Genomic DNA, 19,704 nt, shown 5'->3' with positions numbered 1-19,704 from the left:
CTGGCTTCATGTCAGCAGAGAATTAGTCTTCATATCATAGCAGAGAATCAGGCTTCACGTCACCCACCACTGCAACAGTCCATTTTCATAAATTTAGGCCCAGCACCCAGGCAGAGGAGAGAGGTCCCGTAACAGACAATCTGGCTTCATGTCAGCAGAGAATTAGTCTGCATGTCATAGCAGAGAATGAGGCTTCACGTCAGCCACCACTGCAACAGTCCATTGGCATATATTTAGGCCCAGCACCCAGGCAGAGGAGAGAGGTCCCGTAACAGACAATCTGGCTTCATGTCAGCAGAGAATTAGTCTGCATGTCATAGCAGAGAATCAGGCTTCACGTCAGCCACCAATGCAACAGTCCATTGTCAGATATTTAGGCCCAGCACCCAGGCAGAGGAGAGAGGTCCCGTAACAGAGGATCTGGCTTCATGTCAGCAGAGAATCAGTCTGCATGTCATAGCAGAGAATCAGGCTTCACGTCAGCCACCAATGCAACAGTCCATTGTCAGATATTTAGGCCCAGCACCCAGGCAGAGGAGAGAGGTCCCGTAAAAGAGGATCTGGCTTCATGTCAGCAGAGAATCAGTCTTCATATCATAGCAGAGAATCAGGCTTCACGTCACCCACCACTGCAACAGTCCATTTTCATAAATTTAGGCCCAGCACCCAGGCAGAGGAGAGAGGTCCCGTAACAGAGGATCTGGCTTCATGTCAGCAGAGAATCAGTCTTCATATCATAGCAGAGAATCAGGCTTCACGTCACCCACCACTGCAACAGTCCATTTTCATAAATTTAGGCCCAGCACCCAGGCAGAGGAGAGAGGTCCCGTAACAGACAATCTGGCTTCATGTCAGCAGAGAATTAGTCTTCATATCATAGCAGAGAATCAGGCTTCACGTCACCCACCACTGCAACAGTCCATTTTCATAAATTTAGGCCCAGCACCCAGGCAGAGGAGAGAGGTCCCGTAACAGACAATCTGGCTTCATGTCAGCAGAGAATTAGTCTGCCTGTCATAGCAGAGAATGAGGCTTCACGTCAGCCACCACTGCAACAGTCCATTGGCATATATTTAGGCCCAGCACCCAGGCAGAGGAGAGAGGTCCCGTAACAGACAATCTGGCTTCATGTCAGCAGAGAATTAGTCTGCATGTCATAGCAGAGAATCAGGCTTCACGTCAGCCACCAATGCAACAGTCCATTGTCAGATATTTAGGCCCAGCACCCAGGCAGAGGAGAGAGGTCCCGTAACAGAGGATCTGGCTTCATGTCAGCAGAGAATCAGTCTGCATGTCATAGCAGAGAATCAGGCTTCACGTCAGCCACCAATGCAACAGTCCATTGTCAGATATTTAGGCCCAGCACCCAGGCAGAGGAGAGAGGTCCCGTAAAAGAGGATCTGGCTTCATGTCAGCAGAGAATCAGTCTTCATATCATAGCAGAGAATCAGGCTTCACGTCACCCACCACTGCAACAGTCCATTTTCATAAATTTAGGCCCAGCACCCAGGCAGAGGAGAGAGGTCCCGTAACAGAGGATCTGGCTTCATGTCAGCAGAGAATCAGTCTTCATATCATAGCAGAGAATCAGGCTTCACGTCACCCACCACTGCAACAGTCCATTTTCATAAATTTAGGCCCAGCACCCAGGCAGAGGAGAGAGGTCCCGTAACAGACAATCTGGCTTCATGTCAGCAGAGAATTAGTCTGCATGTCATAGCAGAGAATCAGGCTTCACGTCACCCACCACTGTAAGAGTCCATTTTCATAAATTTAGGCCCAGCACCCAGGCAGAGGAGAGAGGTCCCGTAACAGACAATCTGGCTTCATGTCAGCAGAGAATTAGTCTTCATATCATAGCAGAGAATCAGGCTTCACGTCACCCACCACTGCAACAGTCCATTTTCATAAATGTAGGCCCAGCACCCAGGCAGAGGAGAGAGGTCCCGTAACAGACAATCTGGCTTCATGTCAGCAGAGAATTAGTCTGCCTGTCATAGCAGAGAATGAGGCTTCACGTCAGCCACCACTGCAACAGTCCATTGGCATATATTTAGGCCCAGCACCCAGGCAGAGGAGAGAGGTCCCGTAACAGACAATCTGGCTTCATGTCAGCAGAGAATTAGTCTTCATATCATAGCAGAGAATCAGGCTTCACGTCACCCACCACTGCAACAGTCCATTTTCATAAATTTAGGCCCAGCACCCAGGCAGAGGAGAGAGGTCCCGTAACAGACAATCTGGCTTCATGTCAGCAGAGAATTAGTCTGCATGTCATAGCAGAGAATGAGGCTTCACGTCAGCCACCACTGCAACAGTCCATTGGCATATATTTAGGCCCAGCACCCAGGCAGAGGAGAGAGGTCCCGTAACAGACAATCTGGCTTCATGTCAGCAGAGAATTAGTCTGCATGTCATAGCAGAGAATGAGGCTTCACGTCAGCCACCACTGCAACAGTCCATTGGCATATATTTAGGCCCAGCACCCAGGCAGAGGAGAGAGGTCCCGTAACAGACAATCTGGCTTCATGTCAGCAGAGAATTAGTCTGCATGTCATAGCAGAGAATCAGGCTTCACGTCACCCAACATTGGAACAGTCCATTGGTATATATTTAGGCCCCGGCACCCAGACAGAGGAAAGGTTCATTCAACTTTGGGTAGCCTCGCAATATAATGGTAAAATGAAAATAAAAATAGGATTGAATGAGGAAGTGCCCTGGAGTCCAATAATATATGGTTAAGGGGAGGTAGTTAATGTCTAATCTGGACAAGGGACGGACAGGTCCTGTGGGATCCATGCCTGGTTCATTTTTATGAACGTCAGCTTGTCCACATTGGCTGTAGACAGGCGGCTGCGTTTGTCTGTAATGACGCCCCCTGCCGTGCTGAATACACGTTCAGACAAAACGCTGGCCGCCGGGCAGGCCAGCACCTCCAAGGCATAAAAGGCTAGCTCTGGCCACGTGGACAATTTAGAGACCCAGAAGTTGAATGGGGCCGAACCATCAGTCAGTACGTGGAGGGGTGTGCACACGTACTGTTCCACCATGTTAGTGAAATGTTGCCTCCTGCTAACACGTTGCGTATCAGGTGGTGGTGCAGTTAGCTGTGGCGTGTTGACAAAACTTTTCCACATCTCTGCCATGCTAACCCTGCCCTCAGAGGAGCTGGCCGTGACACAGCTGCCTTGGCGACCTCTTGCTCCTCCTCTGCCTTGGCCTTGGGCTTCCACTTGTTCCCCTGTGACATTTGGGAATGCTCTCAGTAGCGCGTCTACCAACGTGCGCTTGTACTCGCGCATCTTCCTATCACGCTCCAGTGCAGGAAGTAAGGTGGGCACATTGTCTTTGTAGCGTGGATCCAGCAGGGTGGCAACCCAGTAGTCCGCACAGGTTAAAATGTGGGCAACTCTGCTGTCGTTGCGCAGGCACTGCAGCATGTAGTCGCTCATGTGTGCCAGGCTGCCCAGGGGTAAGGACAAGCTGTCCTCTGTGGGAGGCGTATCGTCATTGTCCTGCCTTTCCCCCCAGCCACGCACCAGTGATGGACCCGAGCTGCGTTGGGTGCCACCCCGCTGTGACCATGCTTCATCCTCATCCTCCTCCACCTCCTCCTCATCCTCGTCCTCCTCGTCCTCCAGTAGTGGGCCCTGGCTGGCCACATTTGTACCTGGCCTCTGCTGTTGCCAAAAACCTCCCTCTGAGTCACTTCGAAGAGACTGGCCTGAAAGTGCTAAAAATGACCCCTCTTCCTCCTCCTCCTCCTCCTCCTCCTGGGCCACCTCCTCTTCCATCATCGCCCTAAGTGTTTTCTCAAGGAGACATAGAAGTGGTATTGTAACGCTGATAACGGCGTCATCGCCACTGGCCATGTTGGTGGAGTACTCGAAACAGCGCAACAGGGCACACAGGTCTCGCATGGAGGCCCAGTCATTGGTGGTGAAGTGGTGCTGTTCTGTAGTGCGACTGACCCGTGCGTGCTGCAGCTGAAACTTCACTATGGCCTGCTGCTGCTCGCACAGTCTGTCCAGCATGTGCAAGGTGGAGTTCCACCTGGTGGGCACGTCGCATATGAGGCGGTGAGTGGGAAGGCCGAAGTTACGCTGTAGCGCAGACAGGCGAGCAGCAGCAGGATGTGAACGCCGGAAGCGCGAACAGACGGCCCGCACTTTATGCAGCAGCTCTGACATGTCGGGGTAGTTGTGAATGAACTTCTGCACCACCAAATTCAGCACATGCGCCAAGCAAGGGATGTGCGTCAAATTGGCTAGTCCCAGAGCTGCAACGAGATTTCGCCCATTATCACACACCACCAGGCCGGGCTTGAGGCTCACCGGCAGCAACCACTCGTCGGTCTGTTGTTCTATACCCCGCCACAACTCCTGTGCGGTGTGGGGCCTGTCCCCCAAACATATGAGTTTCAGAATGGCCTGCTGACGTTTACCCCGGGCTGTGCTGAAGTTGGTGGTGAAGGTGTGTGGCTGACTGGATGAGCAGGTGGAAGAAGAGGAGGAGGAAGCCGAGAAGGAGGAGGTGGCAACAGGAGGCAAAGAATGTTGCCCTGCGATCCTTGGCGGCGGAAGGACGTGCGCTAAACAGCTCTCCGCCTGGGGCCCAGCTGCCACTACATTTACCCAGTGTGTAGTTAGGGAGATATAGTGTCCCTGGCCGTGCTTACTGGTCCACGTATCTGTGGTTAGGTGGACCTTGCTACAGATGGCGTTGCGCAGTGCACACTTGATTTTATCGGATACTTGGTTGTGCAGGGAAGGCACGGCTCTCTTGGAGAAGTAGTGCCGGCTGGGAACAACATACTGTTGGACAGCAAGCGACATGAGCTGTTTGAAGCTGTTTGTGTCCACCAGCCTAAATGACAGCATTTCATAGGCCAGTAGTTTAGAAATGCTGGCATTCAGGGCCAGGGATCGAGGGTGGCTAGGTGGGAATTTACGCTTTCTCTCAAATGTTTGTGAGATGGAGAGCTGAACGCTGCCGTGTGACATGGTTGAGACGCTTGGTGGCGGAGGTGGTGGTGGTGTTGGTGGTACATCCCCTGTTTGCTGGGCGGCAGGTGCCAACGTTCCTCCAGAGGCAGAGGAAGAGGCCGAGGCGGCAGCAGCAGAAGAGGTAGCAGGGGGAGCCTGAGTGACTTCCTTGGCTTTAAGGTGTTTACTCCACTGCAGTTCATGCTTTGCATGCAGGTGCCTGGTCATGCAGGTTGTGCTCAGGTTCAGAACGTTAATGCCTCGCTTCAGGCTCTGATGGCACAGCGTGCAAACCACTCGGGTCTTGTCGTCAGCACATTGTTTGAAGAAGTGCCATGCCAGGGAACTCCTTGAAGCTGCCTTTGGGGTGCTCGGTCCCAGATGGCGGCGGTCAGTAGCAGGCGGAGTCTCTTGGCGGCGGGTGTTCTGCTTTTGCCCACTGCTCCCTCTTTTGCTACGCTGTTGGCTCGGTCTCACCACTGCCTCTTCCTCCGAACTGTGAAAGTCAGTGGCACGACCTTCATTCCATGTGGGGTCTAGGACCTCATCGTCCCCTGCATCGTCTTCCACCCAGTCTTGATCCCTGACCTCCTGTTCAGTCTGCACACTGCAGAAAGACGCAGCAGTTGGCACCTGTGTTTCGTCATCATCAGAGACATGCTGAGGTGGTATTCCCATGTCCTCATCATCAGGAAACATAAGTGGTTGTGCGTCAGTGCATTCTATGTCTTTCACCGCTGGGGAAGGGCTAGGTGGATGCCCTTGGGAAACCCTGCCAGCGGAGTCTTCAAACAGCATAAGAGACTGCTGCATAACTTGAGGCTGAGACAGTTTCCCTGGTATGCATGGGGGTGATGTGACAGACTGATGGGGTTGGTTTTCAGGCGCCATCTGTGCGCTTTCTGCAGAAGACTGGGTGGGAGATAATGTGAACGTGCTGGATCCACTGTCGGCCACCCAATTGACTAATGCCTGTACCTGCTCAGGCCTTACCATCCTTAGAACGGCATTGGGCCCCACCATATATCACTGTAAATTCTGGCAGCTACTGGGACCTGAGGTAGTTGGTACACTAGGACGTGTGGATGTGGCAGAACGGCCACGTCCTCTCCCAGCACCAGAGGGTCCACTAACACCACCACGACCATGTCCACGTCCGCGTCCCTTACTAGATGTTTTCCTCATTGTTATGGTTCACCACAACAACAAAAATATTATTTGGCCCAATGTATTGTATTCAAATTCAGCGGGATATAAATTTGAGGCCTAGTATTTAGGCGCTGGGTGACCGGTATGGATTTACTGACAGAATTAGACTTGGAAATGCACAGTAGCGTGTGTGTGAAGTTATTCTGAATGACCCTATGTGCACCTTGAATATTATATACCCTTTTAGGGATAGATTTCAAATAGCTCTGATATAGCAGAAACCACTAAATTATGAAATTGCTAAATTGGGAATTGTATTTCAACCCTGAACAAAAAATGTGCTTTGACGGACACTAAAATAAATAACTTGCCCAGCCACAACAGTACAGCGGTAACGACAGATTTAGCGGGATATAAATTTGAGGCCTAGTATTTAGGCGCTGGGTGACCGGTATGGTTTTAGTGACAGAATTAGACTGGGATATGGCCAAAAAATAACCACACTATTGCTGGTTAAATGCACTTGGTGTGACAGCTTGACCAACCACACTACTGAGGGTTAAATGCACTTGGTGACGGGCGCAGCTTGCCCCTGATGTAGTATATGGCCAAAAAATGAACAGACTATTGCTGGTTAAATGCACTTGGTGTGACAGCTTCACCCTGATGTAGGCTTTAGCCAAAAAACAACCACACCATTGAGGGTTAAATGCACTTGGTGACAGGCGCAGCTTGCCCCTGATGTAGTATATGGCCAAAAAATGAACAGACTATTGCTGGTTAAATGCACTTGGTGTGACAGCTTGACCAACCACACTACTGAGGGTTAAATGCACTTGGTGACGGGCGCAGCTTGCCCCTGATGTAGTATATGGCCAAAAAATGAACAGACTATTGCTGGTTAAATGCACTTGGTGACGGGCGCAGCTTGCCCCTGATTTAGTATATGGCCAAAAAATGAACAGACTATTGCTGGTTAAATGCACTTGGTGTGACAGCTTCACCCTGATGTAGGCTTTAGCCAAAAAACAACCACACCATTGAGGGTTAAATGCACTTGGTGACAGGCGCAGCTTGCCCCTGATGTAGTATATGGCCAAAAAATAAACAGACTATTGCTGGTTAAATGCACTTGGTGTGACAGCTTCACCCTGATGTAGGCTTTAGCCAAAAAACAACCACACCATTGAGGGTTAAATGCACTTGGTCGCAGCTTGGATGCACTTGGTCGCAGCACCGCACAAGACACAAAATGGCCGCCGATCACCCCAGAAAAAAGTGACTGACAAACGGTCTGGGCAGCCTAAAAACAGTGAGCATTTGAATTTCAGCAGCTCAATGATGCACAGCTGCAGATCGATCGATTAATCAAGTCCTTTGGAGGAGTTAATCTGCCTAATCTCGCCCTACTGTCGCAGCCGCAACCTCTCCCTACGCTAATCAGAGCAGAGTGACGGGCGGCGCTATGTGACTCCAGCTTAAATAGAGGCTGGGTCACATGGTGCTCTGGCCAATCACAGCCATGCCAATAGTAGGCATGGCTATGACGGCCTCTTGGGGCAAGTAGTATGACGCTTGTTGATTGGCTGCTTTGCAGCCTTTCAAAAAGCGCCAAGAAAGCGTCACAAAAGCGCCAAGAAAGCGACGAACACCGAACCCAGACTTTTTTTACGAAAATGTCCGGGTTCGGGTCCGTGTCACGGACACCCCAAAATTCGGTACGAACCCGAACTATACAGTTCGAGTTCGCTCATCCCTATTCAGAACCTTTGCAATTTTAAGAGTGCTGCATCCCTCTGCAAGATATCTCACTATTTTTGACTTTTCTGAGCCTGTCAAGTCCTTCTTTTGACCCATTTTGCCAAAGGAAAGGAAGTTGCCTAATAATTATGCACACCTGATATAGGGTGTTGATGTCATTAGACCACACCCCTTCTCATTACAGAGATGCACATCACCTAATATGCTTAATTGGTAGTAGGCTTTCGAGCCTATACAGCTTGGAGTAAGACAACATGCATAAAGAGGATGATGTGGTCAAAATACTCATTTGCCTAATAATTCTGCACTCCCTGTATGTTCCCAATTATATTGCATTATGCAAGAAAAAAAACGCAATTTAATTTAGGTCCTTAGCTCCAGAACTGGAGACAGGAACTGCAACTGTGCAGTGTACAGATACGTTTATTAATTGTTTTTAAGTGCACCTTCCCCACTGTTGCCCTTTAATTGGACCTGTTCCCTGCGGAACTGGTCATGGCAGGACTGCCAACGTGTTTAAACTTTGTTCACTGTAAAATAAAAAAAACAATATAAAGTACATAATTAACTTACTGCGCGCTTATTCAAGTACACAAAATGCACACAAACTTATGACTGTAACCTCATTCCACATTTTGGCACCTAAGTAGTCAATAATAGTGTTTAGTTATAATGACAAGAACAGTTTGAACCTTTAAATGTGCTTACAGAGGGACAAGAGGAATGTCATAACCTGAAACATGCATCCATTAGTGTTGGGCGAGCATGCTCGGCCGAACACTAGTTTGGCTCGAGCATCGCTATGCTTGGCACATGGTGGAATTTGCCCGAACACCACATGTGCTCGAGCACGATGCTCGAGTCAGTGTATTTAAATGTATTTAATTATCTATTTCTAAAAAAAAGTTTCTGCCGGGATTTAAACTCCTAACTAGTGTTGATTGAGCACCAAAGTGCTCGGGTGCTCAGGTGCTCAGGCCTAACACCTCGGGATGCTCGGGTGCTCTACCGAACACCCGAGCACCTGAGCACAATGGAAGTCAATGGGAGAACCCAAACATTAAGCCAGGCACCCCATGCTCTGAAGAGGAGAGGGTGTCTAGTTCATAGAAAAAGGTCAGAAATTGATGGAAACACCACCGAAATGGTTTGGGAACAGCATGGGGAGGATGTCTAAATGCATCTTAAACTCGCAGGCCGCTGCTTGGAACGATGTTGTCCGAGTAGTACACCACTTTTACAGACTGACACTAAAACGCACAAAACCAACTATAAAATCGATTTTAGAGAAAAAAAATTAGGAAACATTCTTTCCTGTATATTTACTTGTATATAAAGTGCAAGTGCTGCCAAAAGTTACAAGGAAGAGGCACTCCGAATCAACCTGTATATCACATAATGGAGGGCCTCATTCACATTGTGGTACAATTGTTCAGGTAGTGGGACTCATACACTCATAAAGCCTATGCACTAAGTGAAAGGGCTTCCTAAAATTAAGAGGAACCGGCAATCCAATACACGCTTTATTACACATAAAGGAGGGCATCATACACCCTTGAAAAATTATGATTACTGGCCTGCTGGTGAGCTGACCCTCTAAAAAATTATAAGCGACGGCCTGCAGGTGAGCTGACCCTGTAAAAGATTTTAGGTGCGGGCCTGCTGGTGAGCTTACCCTGTAAAACATTATATGCGAGGGCCTGCAGGTGAGCTGACCCTCTAAAAGATTGTAGGTGAGGGCCTGCTGGTGAGATGACCCTCTAAAATATTATATGTGAGGGCCTGCAGGTGATCTGACTCTGTAAAAGATTGTAGGTGAGAGCCTGCTGGTGAGCTGACCCTCTAAAAAATTATATGTGAGGGCCTGTAGGTGAGCTGACCCTCTAAAAAATTATATACAAGGGCCTAAAGGTGAGCTGACTCTCTAGAAAATTATATGCGAGGGCCTGTAGGTGAGCTGAAACTGTAAAATATTGTAGGTGAGGGCCTGCTGGTGAGCTGACCATTTAAAAAATTGTATGCGAGGGCCTGCAGGTGAGCTGACCCTATAAAACATTATATGTGAGTGCATATATGCGAGGGAATTATATGCAACAAATAAGCATGTTGATTTGATGGAAGGGGAGGAGGAGGATGCGAAAAGGAAGATTCAACCATATACGCTTGTTTGTGGTGGAAGAGTGCATGGGAATACAGTGCATTCAGTACATTATAAACAAGACATTTAAAGTGCCTTTATGTTCATCAGCTTTCCTCTGGTGGAGTCGAGAAGTCATGATCAATCCAGGCCTCTTTTATATTTATAAGAGTCAACCTGTCAGCATTTTAAGTTGACAGGCAGATACGCTTATCTGTTATAATGTCACTAGCAGCACTAAATACCCGCTCAGACAAAACGCTGACGGCAGGGCAGGCCAGCACCTCCAAGGCGTAGAGTGCTAGTTCGTGCCACGTGTCAAGCTTGGACACCCAGTAAATGTAAGGCACTAAGGGACCATTGACAGGGTCTGCTATGTACTCTTTCACCATCTTCCAAAACTTTTCCCTCCTTGTGACAGTAGGCAGCGCATCAGGGTGAGGGTGCTGGCAGGGTGTCATAAAAGTGTCCCAGGCTTTAGAGAGTGTTGCCCAGCCTCTGTTGGAACTGCTGTGTGTTCCCCTTGTCTCCCCTCCTCGGTTGCCAAAGGAACTACGGACTCAGCCGTCAGCGTTGTCAGCAATTTTTCAACAAGGACCTTCTGGTATTGCACCGTTTTGCTCATCCTCTCCATCAGAGGAATGAGAGATGAGAAGTTTTCTTTGCTGTTGTCATCAGGAGAATGACTCTCAATTAGAGATGGCCTTACAGTTCACTCGGCAGTCGTTTCGTGGTGAACTTTGCTCGTTCACGATTCGACAAACATGCGAACATATGGCGATATTCGCACGTGACATATAACTGTTGCTGTCTACCGGTTTGAAGTATGTTTTTGTGGATATAGTGTTATTGTGACTCTGGATGATTATATCTAGGAATTCAATTTCCGTTCTATTGAAGTTGAGAGTGAAAGTAATACCCCAGTCTGTTTCATTAAGGGATTGGCAGAAGGTTTTGGCAGAGAGTTCGTCCCCATCCCATATAATGAATATATCATCGATATATCTCCTGAAAAAGATGATTTTATTTTTATAGGTTGAGTGCTTGGTTATGTGTAGCTCTTCGAACTCCCCCATAAATAAATTAGCAAAAGATGGCGCTACTCGTGTCCCTATAGCGGTCCCCTTACACTGGTGGTAGATGTCTCCATTATATATAAAATAGTTGTTCCTAGTATAAACTGTAAGCTTTGTAGCAAAAAAGAGACTTGGGATGATTTTAGGCTGATATCCCTTTCTAGCACTGATTGGATGCACCGGAGGCCTAGCTCGTGCTTAATGTTCGTATATAATGACGTGACATCCATAGTAAGAAAAGCGTATGTTTCTTCCCAGTTTAAAATTTTTAATTCACGGATGAGCTGACTGGAGTCGTGTAGGTAAGTGGGCAATCGCAGGCCAAATTAAATTTTTCTCTGCATTTCACCTGACCCTACCACTGAGACCCCTACAAGTCATGTAATAATCGATAATACAGATCCCAATAAAGGGGGCCTTGTACCTTTTCTAAATCCTGCCACACTACCGACAAAAGCAGGTGAACCAATCCCCCCCATTTCCCACTCTTCTTTTTTAGGGGTAACAAGGAGCACAGGTGCTATTCCAAAAAACCACCAACAAATAACCAAATACTTCAGACCAACACCAATAAAAAGAAAACTAGACGGAGAGGAAAGAGAGGAGTCAAAAAGAGGAAAATTAAAGTAACCAGAAAAAAGAAGAAGACAATGCCGCTTTTAAATACAACCATTAAAATATTCAATCTGTCTACATATCAATTTAATAAGCAGGAGACCAGCCTACTGCAAAAAGGACTCTCCTTCTTCCCACATACCACAGAAGCATAACATGAACCCAACAGAGCAGGAGTACAGACATATAGATGTACGCCCGAAATCCAATTTGTTCCTGTCATATAGTCAAGGGCACTGCATACCCACTTTTTTCAACTTAATTTCGGCTGATCTAAAGATGGTAACCAACGAACCAGTGACTTATAATTATAATGGCAATTTAACAAAATCGGAACAAATAGCCTTGAACACGCTTAAAAACAACCAAGATATAATTATCCGCCCTGCTGACAAGGGGGGGGGGGGCAATAGTTATCCAGAACTACCCCGAGTACGAAAACGAGGCCCAAAGGATCCTAAGCGATACCGAATACTACTCAAAAATATACCATAATCCCTTTACAGATGTACACACTAGGCTAACCAACCTAGTGAAAGAGGCTCATAGTAAGGGTTATATAAATAAAAACGAAAAGAACTTCCTTTTACCCAAAATCCCATGCAACCCCTATTTTTATCACCTCCCAAACATTCACAAGAATAAAGACAATCCCCCAGGCAGGCCCATTGTCTCCAACACCAAATGCGCGACAAGCAACCTATCCCAATATATGGATCTTCATTTGCAGCCATATGTCAAGAATTTGCCCACTTACCTACACGACTCCAGTCAGCTCATCCGTGAATTAAAAAATTTAAACTGGGAAGAAACATACGCTTTTCTTACTATGGATGCACGAAGCCATGCTGATATGGCGTTATTTGCTTATTTCTGTTGAGATGCTCTAATATAGCATCTCTCAGAAAACCTTCAAACAGTTTACCCACAACAGATGTTAAACTTACCGGCCTATAGTTTCCAGGGTCTGTTTTTGGCACCTTTTTGAATATTGGCACCACATATGCCATGCGCCAATCCTGTGGGACATTCCCTGTCAGTATAGAGTCTGCAAATATCAGAAATAAGGGTCTGGCTATGACATTACTTAATTCCCTTATGATACAGGGGTGTATGTCATCCGGTCCTGGCGATTTGTCTATTTTAATCTTTTTAAGTCGCTGATGTACTTCTTCCTGGGTCAGACAGGACACTTTTAATGGGGAATTTATTTTTGCATTCTGCATGTCATCTGACAATTTATTTTCCTCAGTGAATACATTGGAGAAAAAAATATTTAACAGCTTTGCTTTCTCCTCATCGCTCTCTGCGACTTCCCCCTCATTACTCTTTAAAGGGCCGACACCTTCAGATTTATACTTTTTAACATTTATATAATTGAAGAACATTTTAGGGTTAGTTTTACTCTCTTTGGCAATTAATCTCTCGGTCTCTAGTTTGGCCGCTTTTATTTGTTTTTTACATGTTCTATTTTTTTCCTTATAGTTTTTCAGTGCTTCCGTGCTACACTCCTGTTTCAGTGAATGATATGCTTTCTTTTTGTCATTTATTGCTTTCGTTACAGTTCTATTTATCCACATTGGTTTCTTTTTATTCCTTAACCTTTTATTACCATACGGTATGTACCTCTCACAATGAGATTTTAGGATGTTTTTAAAGATATCCCATTTTGTGGCTGTATTTTTATTTTTGAGGACTTTGTCCCAGTTAGTTTGGCCTATGGCCTCTCTTAGTTGGCTAAATTTAGCTTTTTTGAAGTTTGGTATTTTTGTTCCTCCCTGTAGAAACGCTCTTTTGAATGATAATTGGAAGGTTATTACTTTGTGGTCACTATTTCCCAGGTGTCCCCCAACCTGCACGTCTGTTGTTCTGTCCGGCCTATTGGTTAATACTAAGTCCAGTATGGCCGTCCCTCTAGTCGGGTCCTGAACCAGTTGGGAGAGGTAATTGTCTTTGGTTACTTAGCTGCTTTTTTCTTGCCATAATACAAATTCTTTACACAACAGTCTATTCAGTAGGACTATCAGCTGTGTATCCACCTGACTTCCCCACAACGCAACTGATGGTCCCTACCCCATTTATAAAGCAAGAAATCCCACTTATTAAACCTGACAGGGCACACCTGTGAAGTGAAAACCATTTCAGGTGACTACCTCTTGAAGCTCATCAAGAGAATGCCAAGAGTGTGCAAAGCAGTAATCAAAGCAAAAGGTGGCTACTTTGAAGAACCTAGAATATGACATATTTTCAGTTGTTCACACTTTTTTGTTATGTATATAATTCCACATGTGTTAATTCATAGTTTTGATGCCTTCAGTGTGAATCTACAATTTTCATAGTCATGAAAATAAAGAAAACTCTTTGAATGAGAAGGTGTGTCCAAACTTTTGGTCTGTACTGTAATGTCACTGTCAGAAGGGGACACCGTCTATTGAAAAAGTACACTGTATGTCACAGATACATTTTTTCAGCACATACGTTACACTGTAGATGTGGCACTGGTTATGTCACTGTCCGCAGCAGGCACAGTCTATGGAAAAAGTACAGTGTATGTCACAGATACATTTTTTCAGCGCACATGTTACACTGCAGATATGGCGCTGGTTATGTCACTGTCAGAAGCGGACACCATCTATGGAAAAAGTATACTGTATGTCACAGATACATTTTTTCAGTGCACATGTTACACTACAGATGTGGCACTGGTATTGTCGCTGTCAGAAGCAGACACCGTCTGTTAAAAAAGTACACTGTATGTCACAGATACATTTTTTCAGTGCACACGTTACACTGCAGATGTGGCACTGGTTATGTCACTGTCAGAAGCGGACACCGTCTATTGAAAAAGTACACTGTATGTCACAGATACATTTTTTCAGCGCACACGTTACACTGCAGATGTGGCGCTGGTAATGTCACTGTCTGTGGCAGACACCATCTACGGAAAAAGTATACTGTATGTCACAGATAAACTTTTTCAGCGTACACGTTACACTGCAGATGTGGCACTTGTTATGTCACTGTCAGAAGTGGGCACCGTCTATTGAAAAAGTAAACTGTATGTCACAAATATATTTTTTCAGCGCACATGTTACACTGCAGATGTGGGGCTGGTAATGTCACTGTCAGAAGTGGACACTGTCTATTGAAAAAGTAAACTGTATATCACAGATATATTTTTTCAGCGCACATGTTACACTGCAGATGTGGTGTTTATAATGTCACTGTCAGAAGCGAACACCGTCTATTGAAAAAGTACACTGGATGTCACAGATACATTTTTTCAGCGCACATGTTACACTGCAGATGTGGCGCTGGTAATGCCACTGTCAGAAGCAGACACCGTCTATTGAAAAAGTACACTGTATGTCACATATATATTTTTACAGCGCACATGTTGCACTGTAGATGTGGCGCTGGTAATGTCACTGTCCGCAGCAGACACTGTTTACGGAAAAAGTACACTGGATGTCACAGATACATTTTTTCAGTGGACACGTTACATTGCAGATGTAACACCGGTAATGTCATTGTCAGAAGCGGACACCGTCACAGATATTTTTTGGATGCGCACACTTTACACTGGAGATGTGGAGCAGCTAGTGTCACTTTCCCCAGCGGACACTGTCTACGGAAAAAGTACACTAGATGTCACAGATATTTTTTGGGATGCGCACACTTTACACTGGAGATGTAGTGCAGCTAATGTCACTGTCCGCAGCGGATACCATCTATGGAAAAAGTACACTGGATGTCACAGATATTTTTTGGATGCGCACACTTTATACTGGAGATGTGGCGCAGCTAATGTCACTTTTCGCAGCGGACACCTTCTACAGAAAAAGTACACTGGATGTCACCGATAGTTTTTGTATGCGTACACTTTACACCGGAAATGTGGCACAGCTAATGTTGCTGTCTGCAGCGGCCTAACTACTGCACGCTATTTAGCGCAGGATGTGATAAAAATAGATAATGCTGCCACACACAACAGTCCTTAAAAGAACTTTTGGGTCTGTAAAGTTTTAGCTATTTAGCGCAGTTTGTGCTAAAAATGCATATTGCAGCTGCCACACACAACAATAGTCCTTAAAAGTACTTTTGGGTGTCTGAAAAGTTTTCTACTAAAAATGTTTGTATATCACTCCCTACACTGTATGTGCCTTCCTCAGCACAGCTCTCACTGACTAAGACTGAGCCGAACACGCTTCATCGGCTTCTATATATCACCCGATGGCACGTTCCGGACAGCCAATCACAATAATGCCAGTAACCAACATGGCTGCGGCATTACATTGAGGGCAGTACCTCCCTGCATGTTTATTGGCTGCGTAGCAGGCAAAAACGAACAGTGAAGAGACTCGAGCATTGCGCTCGAGCACATGTGGTATTTGGCTGAATACTGCCATGTGCCAAGCATCAAGATGATCAATCAACACTACTCCCAACCCCTTGGACATTAGAGGCAAGGACCTTATCCCCTCAGCTATAAAGCTGAATGCTAAACTGTGTCAGAAAAACCTCATAGTAGTGTCACGGATGTCCCCGTGGCAGGTACCAGGAGATCGGAGAGACTGGCAACTCATGGTTTAAATTGACAAGTTCACTGTGGATTTTATTGTGTCTGTGTTTTGTTGAATGCCACACCCCTTGCTTCAGGTGTTGCTTGCTGGTAATTTACCTTTCCTATAAGTAGACGCTTTTCACTCTTGGATGTGCGGTTTATAGATTTTCTTCCTGCCTTCCTAGCTGGTTGGTTGTACTCTGTGGTGCTTCTGGAGTTGCCAGTTTTCTACTTTCAGATAAGTCTTGTCTTTTCTTTTTCTTAGGTATACAGCATATGAATATTCCTACCTTCAAGGTCTATTCATACTGATAGGTAGTTGGGGCCCGGATTAAGGTTGTGTAGGAGGTCACCTGTTCCTTCCCTAGTTTCCAGGCCCAGTTACTGTTCCCCTTCCCTCCTGTGTTTAGTGTGGAGTTTTTTCCCCACACTGATTGTGACAAGTAGTTTCTGATGTAGTGAGTATTCCTATTCAGCAGTAGTTTTTAGCCATAATATATTTACATATATTATTATATATTTAGAATATATAATATATTATAATATATGTAAATATATTATGGCTTAAAACATATTATGTTATAATATATCATTCATATATATCAGAAGTATGACTATATACTGTATTTTTCGCCCTATAAGACGCACCGGCCCATAAGACGCACCTAGGTTTTTGAGGAGGAAAATAAGAAAACAAATATTTTGAACCAATAGGTGTGCTTTTGGTGGGTTTTGAACTAATTGTGGTCTGTGGATGCGCACTGTTATGGGGATCTGTGGATGGCGAACTGTTTTGGGGATCTGTGGGTGACGCACTGTTATGGGGGATCTGTGGATGGCGAACTGTTATGGGGGATCTGTGGATGGTGAACTGTTATGGGGGATCTGTGGGTGACGCACTGTTATGGGGGATCTGTGGATGGTGAACTGTTATGGGGGATCTGTGGATGGCGAACTGTTATGGGGATCTGTGGGTGACGCACTGTTATGGGGATCTGTGGGTGACGCACTGTTATGGGGATCTGTGGGTGACGCACTGTTATGGGGGATGTGGGTGACGCACACTTATTGGGGATCTGTGGGTGACACTTATGAGAGATCTGTGGGTGACACTTATGGGGGATCTGTGGGTGACACTTATGGGGGATCTGTGGGTGACACTTATGGGGGATCTGTGGGTAGCTCTTATTGAGGTCTCTGGATGGCACTGTTATGGGGATCTGTGTATGACACTGTTATGGAGGGGATCTGTGGATGACACATATATAGCATCTTATGCTATGTGTCATCCACAGATCCCCTCCATAACAGTGTCCCTGTAGTGAATGACCCTCAATACAAGGGGTGGGGGTCGCATCTGCTTTTATAATGACAGCGGGGCCCGTGCAGTGACTGTATTCTACTACACGGGCCCCGCTCACTGTATAATCGTATCTGTATTCTGTAATAGTTAATTATGTATATACCGGTAATCGCATAATCAGCGCTACGTACAACTACAAGCACTCGGTAGGTAGCAGAGATGAGGGAGGAGGCAGGCCGGGAGGACAGGCACTGGCAGCGTGAGTCACTACGTCATGCGCCCACGCCACCTGCTTCATTCATAAAGTGGGCGGTGCAGGCATGTGACATAGTGAGTGATGCGCAGCCGCCCGTCCTCCTCGCCTGCCTCCTCTCTGCTACCCACCGAGCGCTTGTAGTTGTAAGTAGCGCTGATTATGTGATTACCAGTATATACATAATTAACTATTACAGATACGATTATACAGTGAGTGGGGCACGTGTAGTAGAATACAGTCACTGCACGGGCCTCGCTGTCATTATAAATGCAGATGCCGGCCCCCAGCCCCTCCTCCCTCACAGCTGATACACCCGCGCCGCGGCATCGCGGCGGGTGTATCATTGAAAATACAGCAAAATCTGCAGCACTCGCCCCATAAGACGCACTGCTATTTTACCCCCCTTATAGGGCGAAAAATACAGTAGATATATATATGTATATATATATTTTTTTTTTTGTAATTACACATTTATTTTGATCCATATATAAAATATAATCTCCATTTCTGAATGCACATTAGAGGCAAGGATGTTAACCACTACACTATACAGCTACATGTTAACCTGCTCAGAAATATAAAATAAGTCTTCTGCTGAATAGGAATACTCACTACATCAGAAACTACTATAAGGTTTTTCTAACTCAGTTTAGCATTAAGCTTTATAGCTAAGTGGATAAGGTCCTTGCCTCTAATGTACAATGTTGGGAGTCCAAATCCCAGCAGAAACTTTTCATAAATTAGATTTAAATACACAAGGGTGTCCCTAAGCACTGACTCCATTTATGGCTATAGCTATATATGGAGTAGGAGCAGGGACTCCTAAGCCGAACTAGAGTCCCGACACCCTCCCCTCTTCAGAGCAGGGGGTGCCTGGGGTTCTCCCATTGACTTCCATTACCGAGCACCCGAGCATAGCGAAGTGTTCTACTCGAGCACCTGGTGCTCGCCCAACACTAGCATCCATCAGTTAGTATATGTTAGAACATGCAGTGAGTAGAAAACACTGCAAAGGATGCAATACCTGCAAACACAGTTTACAAATGGAATGGGTCAGACTATGGTGGCACATAAAGAAATCAGTTAGGACATAACATGACAGTTGCTGGCTCAAATATACCAGAGTTAACACTCATAAAGACATGCTGATATTAACACTATGTTGCTGGCCATGATATGGAATGCAGCTGATTGTTAAATACTTTCAAAACATTACCTATACATTCTGCTTTATATGCAAACATTGAAGATCTGCAAAAGGTTTGCTTACCAAAGCCTGCGCGTTTTGTTTTTGGGCATCTTTTCCACTCCGAGCCGAAAATGGCGCATGTCACCTCCACCCATGCCCTGTCTTTCCGTACCCGGTCATGGTAGTGATCAGACCAGGTGTCCCATAGCTCTTGCCGATCTTGAATCAGAAAAATAATCTCCTCTACATTGTGAAAACTTTGATGTAGCCTCCTAGACACTGCACCTGTCTTCAAATCTTTATTTACAAACTGAAAGCACATGGCTATTGTGGGCCCGGCCTAAGATTTTACAGCACGGATCCGCAAAAAACGGATGAAATACAGTAGTGTTCCATGTGCGTTCCGTATTCTTTGCAGGCCCATTGACTTGACTAGAGCCACGGACCGTAAAAATACATTCGTGTGCATGAGCCCTTAGTGTGATTTCCTAATCTCTTCTGCTAGAAGTTTGTTTCCAAGTATCTACTACTCTTTCAGCAAAATAATATTTTCTGGCATTCACATTCCCCTTATTCTCACATACAGTTTCTTATTAAAAAAAACACTTCCCTCCTTAACCTTATTTCGCCTTTGACATATTTAATGTTTTCAATTATGTCGCCCCTTTC

Source organism: Bufo gargarizans, chromosome 1, assembly GCF_014858855.1.
Source record: "Bufo gargarizans isolate SCDJY-AF-19 chromosome 1, ASM1485885v1, whole genome shotgun sequence".
NCBI lineage: Eukaryota > Metazoa > Chordata > Amphibia > Anura > Bufonidae > Bufo > Bufo gargarizans.
The sequence above is the reverse complement of the archived record's forward strand: the minus strand, read 5'-3'. Positions refer to the sequence as shown.